Below are 10,652 nucleotides of genomic sequence, written 5' to 3' on the forward strand. Positions count from 1 at the left end.
GTGATAATGGTCCGTTCACCCAAGTATAAATATCATTTACTACTTAATTCAACTTAAACCTTAGCTGATGGAATTTGTTTTGAAGAGTAAAATTTTATAGGTTTGTGTAAGTGGGTTAGGAATGTACATGCCCTAAAAAGTATTTTTTAAATTAGTCCTTTAAGTATTGTATTGTCACTTGCTCTGGCACAGTGCCAGGGTTGAACAACAATCCTCAAGAGAGTTAATAATGTTCTTTAGGGCTGAATTTAAAAAAAAAAGAAGCAACGAGCATTCTAAACCACAGCAGGTAGCTTTGTGTTGAGGTGATACTGACAAGTTTATAATCAACTGCTAAAGCACATAGCAAAACACTTGGCCTCCCTAGCCTCAAGCAGCTTACATCTAGTTTGATAAATATGACTAGCACACTTGAAGCAATTAGAATGGTGTAGTCTGTAACTCAGTTTAATATTGTGTTGGTTTAGGAATCACTCCACATGCATTTTTAAATCACTTAGATTTTTTAAAAAGGTAATAAGTATTATCAGTTGACAGCATAAAGACCAGGCTGGGAAGGATGCTTGCTGCTACCCTGCCCCTGCTCCACCATCACTCATTATCTTTACTTACTCCCAAAACTTTTCCCCCCTGCCTACCAGGTAGCATTACCACCCTGAATTGAAGTAGTTCTTTCTCTAGAGTCCATGAACCCCTGACGTGGTATGTAATTTATATGTGAATGTTTCCCTCTGTCCATAAAGTTTTGTCAGCTATTCAAAGGGATCTGTGATTAATAATAAGAGCCACTGTCTGTGTTGTCTGTTTACTTGCTAGTTTTCCCCTACTAGAACATGTTCCTTTTTCTTTTTTAATAAACTTCTAATTTTAGAACAGATTTATAGAATTATTACCAAGACAGTATAAAGAGTTCCCATGTACCCCACTCCCAGTTTCTCCTCTTGTTAACATCTTACACTAGTATGGTACATTTGCCACAATGAACCAATTGTTATGCATTATCATTAACTGAAGTCCATACTTTATTCAGATTTCCTTAGTTTTTCCGTAACATCCTTCTTCTGTCCCAGGTTCCTATCCAGGATATCTCATTACATTTAGTAGTTAGGACTTCATATGTAACTCTGGGTTATGACAGTTTCTTGGACTTTCCTTGCTGGTGATGGCCTTGACAGTTTTGAGGATCATTGGTCAGGTATTTCATAGAATGAACGTATATTTCTTGAGAACATGAGTTTTGTTTTATTCATCTGTGCCCTTGTGTGTGGCAGGAAGCCTGGCACATCATAGCCTCTTGGGACTTCAGGTAACAGTCCAAAAGTGGACTGTGGCTACCAAAAAAAAAAAAAAGGCAGCTTGGGCTGATTTAGAAATACTACGGTATTTCTATCACAACAGATTCAGTACTGGTTAGATTTGTAGCTGGAAAATCATGTCAACTGAATGTTAAGTGGAGGAGTGATAAACCAAAGTATAGCCACAAGCTGGTGATGGGTGCAGAAATCATGTAATAAAAGAAAAACCTGAAGGAATTGGTGAGGTTTTCATCTGAGGGAAATTAAGGGAAGATGAAATGCCTGCCTTCCCAGGTGTGAGAGGATGTCATACTACTCCAAAGGGCAGAATTAAGTCAGTGGTCAAAAGTTTCTCACATTTCAGTGAATAATAGCAGGAATGTTATAAATGGAGCAGTGCTGCTTTGAGAGTTCCTGAGTTCCTCCTAGTCACCAGATGCCCCTGACTTAGACCAGAAAGAGAAGGGGGGGGGGGCCGAGCCCGTGGCGCACTCAGGAGAGTGCAGCACTGGGAGCGCAGCAGCGCTCCCGCTGCGGGTTCGGATCCTATATAGGGATGGCCGGTGTGCTCACTGGCTGAGCGCGGTGCGGCCAGTCTCAAAAAGGACAAAAAAAAAAAAGAAAGAAAGAAAGAAAGAGAATGGGAATAATGCTTGAACCCGGTGTAAATCAGACTGAATGACTTCTAACGTTATCTTCCAATTCTCAAGAGTTTCTGAGGCTCCAAAGAGTTTCAGAAGAGCCTGTAAATGCTTTGTGGATTTGGGAATTCAGTTAGGTGTAGAAAGAAGGCAAAAGCTTCATCTACACCAGGGCAGTCTGCAGGTAGGGTCATCACCCCAAAGATGGCACACAAAGCAGATTCCACCAGCCTGGCTGAATCCCTTCCCTCCTATGCTCAGCTCAAGTGTTGGATAGTGAGGACAGACTCACTGAGAAGTTGTGAAGAAAATAAGGCTAAGTGGGTAGGATGAGGTTGGGTTGTGCAGTTTTGAAAGCCAGAACAGAATGCAGACTTTGGTCGGGGGGAGGTCAGAGATACCTCTGAGGACTTGTGATGTGATACAGGAGATTTTAGGAAGAATGTTGTGACAGTATGCAGGGTAGGTTAGTGAGAGGATATGGGAGTCAAGAAGCTTTTTGCAATAATGACAAGTCAAGTAATGGAGGTAAGTGGATTTTTAATAGTATAAAGGTAAACACTAAGATAATAGAATTGTTAAAATTAGGTGATGAAATAAAGGGAAGGAAATATACTAATCCTATCATTACTTATAAAAGGAAATTACACAAAACTGAGATACTGGCTAAATAGAAAACAGGATATATGATCAGGGTACACATAGGTAACTATGGGAACAAAAGTACAAATCTTAATTATTAAAAGAAATACAGAAAACAAAGCAAACCGTCCATACAGTAAAATATTTTTAAAAGGTATAAATATAGAAAGTATACCAAAACAATAAGAGAACTAAGTCTAAACATATAACATCAATAAACACAAATGAGCTAAACTCACCTCTTAAGAGAAAAAGAATTTCAGAATGAATCACAAAGCAAAACTTAAATCTATGTTGTATGAAAGACTCGAACATAAAATAAAATGATGCAGAAAGGTTGAAGATAGAAGGATGAGTAAAGAGAAACCAACAAACCTCACACAATAAGTAAGGATCAAGGTCTTAATAAACAAGGATGAATTCAGACCAAAACGTATTAAAGCAGATAAAAAAAAAAAGAGCTCTCTATAATGCTAAAGATTATAATTCATGATAAGGATGAATGGTTATGAATATCTGTGGATCAAATAATTTAGCAATATTAAGCAAAAACTATAGGTGATATAAGGAAAAACAAAAGAAAAACATGGGTGGTAGAAAACTAATTCACTTCTTTCAATCTACAACAGATCAATAATTTAAAAAAACAAGTAAGGCTATAAAAAAATCTTAATAACATATCATTATGGTAGATCTAATAGGCATACACTGTATTGAGAAATTCTGAGAAGGGAAATTGTACAGACTTGTCATAACAAAGATGGAAGAGAGAACAAAGGACATCAACAGATATACAGGGACAGCCTGTCTCTCATGCTAACAGCAATATTCTCAGTCTTCTGAAGAGTCCTCAGACAACTGAAATTGTTTTCTTTGTTGACCCATCCAGGTGCCTAGTTTCAAAACACCATGAGAGAGGCCTCATTGCTACCTGCCAGCTAATCTGCAACTCATCCAAAGAAAATAAAACTCATGGTTTTCAAACTGCAAAAACACTTCTACTTTTGCCTTTGTTAGAGAAATCAACCTACTACTGGTTTCCATTATGCACAAGTAAATAGTGTGAATAATTACTATATTCTTAAGATTTTCTTTGATAATATCAAACTCTAATGTGAACTTTCACAAAATTTGTCTATACATTAATCCACTAAAAAACCAGCAATCAACTCCAAAAAGCAGAATTAATATAGAAGACATACACTCATGAAAATGCAACTAAAAAGAAAAATGTAATAGGACAAAACCAAACAAACAGACACAAACAAAACACTGCAAGCAATCTGGGTCAAATAAGAAATCTACACTGACATTTCAGAGACCGAAAATCACCATAATGAAAATTCTATACATCATGAACTCTGGAATAAAACTAAAGCAGGTCTCAGGAGAAAATTAACATCAACTGAAAAAGTTTGAGAAAGAACAAGTAAACTAAACAAAAACAGAAGGAATGAAGATGAAAAGCACAACTTAACGAATTATAAAGGAGAAAAACAAAAGAACTAAAACACACATACATGCATATACATGCAATGCAATTAAACAAGTAAAGAAAATAGACTTTAAATATTGGAAAAATATATGTAAAATCACCACTATTTGCAAATATGGTTGTAAATCTAAAAACTGCAAAATAATCAACTAAAAAACTACTATGGACAATAAGCAAATTCAGTAAATTGGCAGGGTACAAAATTTAAATAGTTTTCACATAAAAACAACAACTAGTTAGATTTAATGCAAGATATACTCAATTATAATAACCACCAGAAGATGATCAATTGCCTAGCAATGCAGGAAACATGCAACATCTATCTCCATGAAGAAAATTTAAAAATACTCGTGACACGAAAGAATACTTGAACAAGGCCTACTATACTCTTGCATAAGAAGACTAAATATCATAAAGATGTCAATTCTCCTTAATCTATAAATTTGACATAGTCTGATAAACTGGTTTTTAAAAATGACCTGAACAAGCCAGAATAACCAGGAAAATTATAAAAAAGAATAATAGACAAGCCTTATGACATACTAAGATATATTATAAACCTACAATGAATAAAACACACTGGTGAACAAGCCAGAATAACCAGGAAAATTATAAAAAAGAATAATAGACAAGCCTTATGACATATTAAGATATATTATAAACCTACAATGAATAAAACACACTGGTACCAGCAAATGAGTTGACAGACAATTCAGTGAAAAAGAACATAAATTCTAAAAGTAAACTTAAATATACACAAAATTTATTAAATGATAAAGGTGGCATCTTACATTCGTGGAGGAAAATATAGATTATTCAATAAAATGAGTTGGGTCAACTGGGTAGCCACCTGGAAAAATAAAATTGGATCCACATCTCAAAAAATTTAAATTTTGACTAAAGAGAAACCAGGGAAGAACTATTTTATAACCTCAAAGAAAGGATAACCTTTCTAAACATGTATAAGAATTCTAAGTGCAATAAAATTTAACAATATAATTTTTTTTTTACATTTCTACCCAAAAATCACCATAATGAAAGTCAAAAGACAAATAACAACATGGGTAAAGTATGTGTAACTCATCTCTAGACAAAGGAATAATTTTCTTAGCGTATAAAAAGGGAAATATATGAACAGGCAATTCCCAGAAAAAGAAATACAAATGTCTCTGAAGAAAAGATATTCAACCTCATTTTAGAGTTTGATAACATAGTGTTAGTGAGGGTACAGGCATCATCTTACGTTGTTTATAGGAGTGTCTAACAAATCAAATTCTATGAAGGGAAATTTGGCAATAGTATTAAAATTACAAAGGCAAAAAATTCTGACCCAGAAATTCCACTTCTAGGCATTTATGCTACAGGTAGGGTTATACACATATGAAACAAGATAGGTACGAATTATTCATTTCACCATTACTGATAAGAGCAAAAGATTATAAATGACTTAAATGTTCAATAGGGGACTTTGTTTTACTATTACAGTGGCATCAAAAGAACAAAGTATTTCTCGATACACACTGATATAGAAGATCTCCAAGATATATCAGAGTATACAGCATGCTACCATTACATCAACGCTTACAAAATCAAATGAGGTGTCTTTTTTGTTTATTAATGTTCACTGCTTTTTTTTTTTTTTTGACTGGTCAACATAGAAAATTTGGAAAATGAAAAATATAAAGCAAAAGGACATAACTAATAATTTGCTTTTGGTATCTTTCCTGTATAAACATATGTATATTTTTCACATGGCTCGCATATTGAATACATAATTTGGTATTCATTTTTTGTACTTCACAATATATTGAAACAATTTTTTCATGAAATTAAGATATCTCCAAAGCATATTTTATAAGGGCTCTCAATATAAATTATATGAATAGAATATATTTTAATCACTTTCTAATGTATTTAAATGATTTAAAAAATGCTCTAATGACCATTTATTTTTACCACAACTTCCCCAACAATAGGCATTTATTTGTAAACACAACAGTAAAAGTATCTCATTTTTGTTTTTATTATCACTTCTTAAATTCTTAGTTGAACATCTTTTGATGGATTTATTGACCCCTTATAATTATTCTTATTTGAAATACCTGTTTACTCCTTCACCAATTTTTCTCTCTGGTTGTTAGTTCTTTGTTTTAAAAAGCATTCCATATAGTCAGAAATTAGCCCTATAGGTATTTCACCTGTTACAAATATTTTGACCAGTTAAATTTTTCTTTTAACCTTGTTTATATTATTGGGAGGTCATATTCTTATCCAAGAGCAAGACATATCTTCCAATTTATTGAAATCTTCTTGGATGACCCTGAGTACAATTTTATTTACTTTATTTTAAAATTTTTTTTCCAGATTTATTGAGGTTTAGTTGACAAATTATAGTGTATATATTTACACTATACAAATGTAAATATGCACTGTGAAATGATTAGCAAAATAAAGCTAATAAACATATACATCAGCTCACATACTTTTTTTTAAAACATGATCACCAAAACTGGATAATTACTCTATCATTAAACAATGTAATCATTTTTGGCAGCCCTTTACCAATTTCTAAGACCCACCCCCCCTACATCTGGTGGCTTCACTTCCATTCTCTCCTTTTGAAAGTTCAACAATTTGTAATTATCATATCTTTTTTTATTTTATTTTTTTTATCTCCCACTTATGAGTGAGGACATGTGGTATTTCTCTTTCTGTGCCTGGCTTATTTCACTTAATTTTCTCTAAGTTCATCCATGTTGCTGCAAATGGCAGAATTGCATTTCTTTGTATGGCTGAGTAGTATTCCATTGTGTATATATACCACATTTTCCCTATCCAGTCATCTGTTGATGGAAATTTAGGTTGGTGCCAACTCTTGGCTATTGTAAATAGAGCTGCAGTAAACATGGCAGTACAGATATCCCTTAGACATAATGATTTCCATTCCTTTGAGTACATACCCAGCAGTGGGATTGCTGGATCACATGGTTGTTCTATCTGCAGTTGTTTGAGGAAACTTCATGCCACTTGCCATAATGGCTACACCAATTTACGGACCCACAAACATTACATGAAGGTTCCCCTTTCTCAGCATCCTCATCAACTTTTGTTATTCTGTCTTTTTTATAATAGCCACTTTAACTGGCAGGAGATGACATCTCAATGTGGTTTTCATGTGCATTTCCCTGATGCTTAATGATTTTCAGCATTTATTCATGTGTCTGTTGGCCATTTGTATATCTTCCTTTGAGAAATGCCTACACAGCTCCTTTGCCCATTTTTTAAATTGGGTTACTTGTTTTTTACCATTAGGTTGTTTGAGTTCCTCATATATTCTGGATATTAATCCCTTGTCAGATGTATTGTTTGCAAATATTTTCTCTCATTCTGTAGGTTGTCTTTTCACTCTGTTAACCTTTTTTTTTTTTTTTTTCTGGGCAGAAGCTTTTCAGTTTGATATAATCCTATTTGTTTGTTTCCTGTGCTTTTGGGGTCTTATTCATAAAGTCTTTGCCCAGTCCTACTCCCTGAAGTAGTGCCCCTGGTTTTCTTTTAATAGTTTTATAGTTTCAGATCTTTTATATAAGTCCTTAATCCATTTTGAGTTGACCTTGGTATATGGTGAGAGGTACAGGTCTAGTTTCATTCTTCTATATACATCTGTCTAGTTTTCCTAGCACCACTTATTGATGAGACAGTCCTTTCTGCAACATATGCTCCTGTTGCCCTTATCAAAAGTCAGTTGGCTGTAAGTATGTGGGTTAATTTCTGGCTTCTCTATTCTGTTCCATTGGTCTGAGTGTCTGTTTTTATTCCAGTACCATGCTGTTTGGTTACTATAGCTTTGCAGTATAATTTGAAGTTAGGTAGTGTTATGCCTCTGGCTTTCCTTTTTTTGCTCAAGATTGCTATAGCTATTTGGGATCTTTTCTTGTTCTATATAAATGTTAGGATTGTTTTTTTCTATTTCTGTGAAGAATGTCATTGGTTTTTTGTTGGGATTTCATTGAATCTGTAGACCACTTTGGGTAATATGGACATTTTCACAATGTTAATTCTTCCAATCCAAGAGCATGGAATGTCTTTCCATCTTTTTGTATCCTCTTTAATTTCTTCCAGCAGTGATTTGCAGTTCTCACTGTAGAGATCTTCCACCTCCTTGGTTAAATTTATTTCTTTGTGTTTTATTTTTTGGTAGCTATTGTAAATGGGCTTACTTTCTAGATTTCTTTTTGTGCTAGTTTGTTACTGGAATATTAAAAATGCTACTGATTTCTGCATGTTGATTTTGTATTGTGCAAACTGTACTGAAATCATTCATCAGCTCTAAGAGGGTTTTTTTTTTGTTTTTTTTTTTTTGGCAGAGTCTTTAGATTTTTCTATTTATAGGATCATGTCACCTGAAAACAGGGACAGCTTGACCTCATCTTTTCCAATCTGGATGCCCTTCATTTCTTTCTCTTGCCTGTTTGTTCTGGTTAGTACTTTTAATACTATATTAAATAGGAGTGGTGAGAGTGGGCATCCTTGTCTTGTTCCTGTTCTTAAAGGAAAAGCTTTCAGTCTTTCCCTGTTTAGGATGATACTGGTGGTGGGTCTGTCATATATGCCTTTTATTGTTTTGAGATACTTTTCTTCTATACCTAATTTTCTGAGTCTTTATCATGAAGGGATGTTGAATTTTGTTAAATGCTTTTTCTGTGTCTACTGAGATAATCACATGGTTTTTGGCCTTGATTTTGCTGATATGGTGTATCACATTCATTGACTTATGTCTGTTGAACCATCTGTGCATCCCAGGGATGAATCCTACTTCATCATGGTATACATATATATATATATATATATTTTAAGTAGTGTATAATTTTTTTTGATGTGTTGCTGTATTTTGTTTGCTAATATTTTGTTGAGAATTTTTGCATCTGTGTTCATCAGAGATACTGGACTGTAGTTTTTTTTTGTTGCATCTTTGTCTGATTTTGGTATCAGAGTGATGCTGGCCTCGTAGAATGAGTTTGGGAGAATGGCCTGTTTCAATTTTTTAGAATAGCCATCCAGTCCTGGGCTCTTCTTTGTTGAGAGACTGCTGATTACTGCTTTAATCTCATTGTTATTGGTTTGTTCAAGTTTTCTATTTCTTCTTGGTTCAGTCTTGGTAGTCTGTATATATCCAAGAACTCATCCATTTCCTCCAGATTTTCAAATTTGTTGGTGGATAGTTGTTTGTTATAGTCTCTAAGGATTCTTTGTATTTCTGTGGTATTGGTTGTAATCTCTCCTTTTTCATTTCTGATTTTTGCTGTTTGGGTCTTCTCTTCTTTTTTTAGTTAGCCTAGCTAACGGTAAAAAAGAACAAACTATATTACATTAGAAATTAATGATAAACGGTATTTGGGTTCATTGGTGCTTTCATTTACCTATCCAGCTTTTCAATCATTAATTTTTTTCTCATTCAACAAATATTTTTCTATTGCCTTTTATGTATCATGCAATATGTCAACCATTAGTTAAATGTAAGCTGCATATTTGGTTCTGGGCTCATGTACTTAATTTTGCTCCTGGGGAAAAAAGATCATTTCGGGTAAAATTCAACAATAGGCCTACTTTTCAACGGGCATGTGAAAACCATGTAGGTCAGTGTTAAACTTATTCATGTGGCTGGGCACCCAAAATCTTCGTGTTCTTTGTAGATTTCATGGGTAATGTATTTTGTTCCATCATAAGAAGATAAGATAGCTTCTACCGCAACAGCATTTCCATGTTCAAGACAGGAAGAGCTAAGAAAGGGTTGCTTCCAGTTACATATGTCATTTTTATCAGAAAAGGAAAAGCCTTCCCAGAAGCCCCCAGCAGGTTCCTTCTTATGCTTCATTGGTCAGAACTGGTTCACGTGACCATCCATAGTTGCAAAGAACCTAATGAGGGTCTTGTAAAAAGAAATAAGATTGTCAGAATTGACATATATCATCATATTTCACAGCCCAAGGCTGGCACATTGTCATCCCAAACAGAACTGAGGTTCTGGTAACAGGAAAGATGGAAGAATACATATTGGGTAGGCTATATGTACTGCTGTCTCATGGTTTCTCATCATGATGTCTGCGTGGGGCCTCAGGATGACTCTGGCACAGATATGGCAATGTGAATAATAAAAGGTAGGATGGGAAAAAGCATTCTGCTAGATGGGTATAACTTTCCTTTACCCACACTAAAGATCTTTGGAGACTTCCAAAAATATCACACACAGCTGGGACATTTACTTTTGTTAACAAATGGATTCAGGCTCATAAGGTCACAATTACGTACTTTCTCCCACTAATTAGAAAACAACATACAGACAGATAACATTTGCATGGTCTCTGCAAAAGGACATTCTCAAACTTCAAAACTTCAGGGAAACACAATTTAAGGGAAGCCAGAATCAGATCATTTTCCTTCAACTTTATTTCCCTCTCATGCTCCCAGCTCACCTCACCTCACGTGTGTGCCCCTGTAGATAGGGTAATTGGATCATGATTCTATTCTAGGTTCTAGGTGCCAATAAAGATCACCCCTCTCTTCTCCCAAAATGGGAAGAAA

This window comes from Galeopterus variegatus, unplaced genomic scaffold (genome assembly GCF_000696425.1).
Source record: "Galeopterus variegatus unplaced genomic scaffold, G_variegatus-3.0.2 Scaffold1597, whole genome shotgun sequence".
In the NCBI taxonomy this organism is placed as follows: Eukaryota; Metazoa; Chordata; class Mammalia; order Dermoptera; family Cynocephalidae; genus Galeopterus; species Galeopterus variegatus.